Raw genomic sequence first — 3,882 nt, forward strand, 5'->3', positions numbered from 1 at the left:
ACACATTCTATGTTAATGCACCAAGCTGCTACTTTGGCAACAGGAGAGCTAATGACAAATGAATTAAAAAAAAATTAACTCTTTATTGCACATTGGTGTCTCTTTTTATAAAAGTGATAAGCCACTCAACGACACTGATTTTACCATGGGTAAGAGGTGTTTTTAGGCATAGTACAAAGAGTCTCTCAAGACTTACTGCTTCAATAACAGTCAAATCATCTTCACAATCACAGTCTGTGGGCATCAGAATGAAGAACAGATTGCTGTGGCCAACGAATGTTAGAAAATATCTTTGGAACCAAAATTGTCCTAGCTGGCAAGAACATAAATTCTGTATAATTGGCAGGAATGGGCATAAATGACTCAGACTTAATGCTCCTCAGCTTCCTGTTAAAGGAAAAGACTCCAGGGAGATCCTTCAGTAAGAATTTGCATTTTAAAATGATTTTACACCGTGTCTACACAAAACACCACTCATCAAGAGCACGTGGTTTGTTGCAGAGGCAAGAGACTAAATTGATTTATCAGTGCTAGAGAGTATTAATATAACTTTATTATTATTATTATTATTATTGTAGTTGTAAGTAGAATGCTGAGTTATGAACTAAAATCTTAATATATGAACTAAATCAATTTAGTTTCATTTGTTCATTAGATAAACTACCAAGATAAGCATATTAGATCATTAGATCATTCGTTCATTAGATAACCATACCAAGGTTGAGAATTAACACTTACCAAGCACCAAAAGCAAGAAAAAATCTGGCTTTGGCAAGTAAATAATATTACCTCAGTTGCCAATGCCAGAAGTTTATCTACAAGTTTTTTTTTTTTATTATTGTTTTTTTTTTTTTTTTTTTTTTTTTTTTGCCAGTCTTTCGTACAAATACTCTTTTTTATTATTATTACTATTTTCTCTCTCTCTGTCAGGTTGTGGTGTAGCAAAAGTAAGTCTTGGCCTTCAGCCATGGCACACATAGAGCATGTTTAGAACTAAAGCATTAGCCAAATACCACTCGAGCATAGTTGAAAATGCACAATAAATCAGTGACACTTTACATTTACACTTTACACAAGGTTCCCTTTATAAAGGCTTCATAAAGGTGTTCATAAATGATTAATAACTCATTTACAAATGCATTATAAATCACTGATAAGCAGTTATAAATGCATGAACGTGTTATAAAGGCCTAATAAATATATGTATTCATACTTTTCCACTCAAAACCAGTTTACTTATTTACTTCATGATGCAGCAAAAACTGACTGTTATACCAAGACTGAGGGGTGTTGTATTTATGTTTTTATCATTTATATCTCATGACTCGTGTCACTTTTCATACAGTGTTTCTTACCAGAATCTACTCTGTACCTTACCCAAGATTCTCCGCAAAAGTTCATGATGAACACTTGTGAACCATTTATTAATGAGTTATAAACATTAATAGCCTGTGTAAGTGAACCTTAATATAAAGTGAACACCTGTGAACCATTTATTAATGAGTTATAACTGTTAGTAACCTGTGAAAGTGAACCTTAATGTAAAGTCATCACCAGTGAACCATTTATTAATGAGTTAAGAACATCAATAACCGGTGAAAGTGAACCTTAAAGTAAAGTGCACACTAATAATTGATTTATTAATAATTAATACACAGAAGAGAGTTTTTTTTTTCTGGTGAAATGTATTTTATTGTTGATGCACTATATCAGTAAACACAACTACTTGAAGCAACATTACTGAACATAACTGCACACGAAAAGTGGCTTATACAAGTAAACTTACATTAAAGGGGTCATATGATGCGATTTCAAGTTTTCCTTTCTCTTTGGAGTGTTACAAGCTGATTGTGCATAGATAAGATCCCTGAAGTTTCAAAGACTAAAGTCTCAAAACTTAGTTATAGTAAGAGATATTCTTTATCAAAGTTAAGACTCCGCCACGCCCCCCTAAAACGGCTCGTTCTAACACGCCCCCACATATCTACCTCACTATGTGGAAATATTTGCATAATGCTGCCCAAATGTGCACGCAAAGAAAGAAGGCGTGGTTTCAGTAACCGCAATTAGTGTTGAAGCAGCCATGTCAGGTAGACGCTGTGTGTTTCTAGGCGAAAGCATCATATGACCCCTTTAAACAATTAAAAACAATCAAGTATTCCACGAAATTATAACTAAGCATCACATCTATACAACAAAAATATTTGATTAATGCAAGCTCAATAAACGCACCTAAATATTTATATTTAATCTAATTTAACAGTTTTGGAATCATCAATAAATCAATGACCAAAAGCACCATTACAGAACATTATCATATTAATAAGCAATCAATAATTATTTTTGATATTATGATAAAGCTCACTGTAACTTGAGTATTTGACCATCCACATGAGTGAACCATCCGCGGGAGCAGAAGCAGCAGTAAATGTCTAGGTTTTGTTGGGTAGATCTGCATTAGTTGGGAGGGTTTGCATTTTGCGTTTATGCAACTTAGCCGCTTTGTTGTCAGGCTCTTTTGTATGCGTATTTGCACAGCCAAAACAGCATGTCTCTGTGTAAGTTCTTAGTGGCAGCAAATCTTCAGACTTGCTTTGCATTAGCAGTGTTAGCGGATCTACTGTAGCCCAAGACTAAAACTAACAACTTTATCCATTTTAATACTTATTCCGAGAGCTTTGACTAAAGGAGAATTTTAACAAAATACATTGGCTGGTAAATGTTCTCATTTCACTAACTTTTGTGTTGTATGATTTCTGTGTTGCAGAATCACGAGATCGAGTCATCCAGTCATTTGGTTCATTCCGATTCATTTTCAGAATGTGCGATGGTGGGAATATGCGTGTCATCAATGCATCCAACCACACTTGAAATCCTGAAGGAAATTCTAATTATTGGGTTACAGAGGTTGCAGCAATATGTTGTCAAGTGATCTCATTTATCAGATTTGCATCATTTAAAACGATTTCTACACCACTGACCTACAGTCCAGTGGAACTCCTGTTTGAAAGATTTGTGCCCAGGGAAAAAATTCTCAGAAAGTGCGTGAGAGTGACGCACACTTTCCTTATCACTCTGCATATAGCAGCCTTACTAATGTGCTCTGCATCTCCGATGTTTTATAGAAAACTACCATTTAAAATTGTAAAGAAAAAAAAAAAATGATGCATGATAAAACTATGCAAAATGTACCTGGAGAGCAAAAAATGCTTTACTTACTTACAATTTTGTCTTCTTGCTTCCAGTCAAAATATTTTAAGATTCTTAAATCAAGGTGCATTTACTACATCAGAAAAAAATGACATAAGGTATTTAGTCTTGTTTCCAAGGGGGGAAAACTAGCCTAATTTAAGTGCATTTTTCTTATTTTGCTAATTATCTGCCAATGGGGTAAGAAATTTTACGTTTTAGGTGAAATGCACTTGTTTCCCACTAAATATCTTATATAATTTTTCATCTATAGAAAATGCATCTTAATTTAAGAAGTTAGATACTTGAAATAAGACAAAATGCAAATTTACAGCGTGAATGAATGAATGAGGTATTTAAACATCGCTTACACATTAAAAAAGGAGGAGGAGACCGAAAGAAACTCTGGGTTTACCAAAGAAAACCTGCTCCCGACCAGGGGTGCGTCGTCAGCTAACTATGGTGGTTCGTTCCATTTAACTCTATTGGAACTTGCGACCATAGTTGCTTTTGGGAAACGCACCCCAGGTTAGGTTCACAGAGTAAGTTACCATGGTAACTGACTCTGAGTATAAGTTACCTCTCTTTCAGAAATGGGCTTGACTTCTCAGGTTTGACACACCTCCCACTCTGAAATGGAAAACCGTCTCAGGTTACTTATGTAACCATGGTTCCCTGAGTAGGGAACGAGAC

The sequence above is a fragment of the Sinocyclocheilus anshuiensis genome, unplaced genomic scaffold (genome assembly GCF_001515605.1).
Source record: "Sinocyclocheilus anshuiensis isolate Anshui unplaced genomic scaffold, SAMN03320099.WGS_v1.1 scaffold991, whole genome shotgun sequence".
NCBI lineage: Eukaryota > Metazoa > Chordata > Actinopteri > Cypriniformes > Cyprinidae > Sinocyclocheilus > Sinocyclocheilus anshuiensis.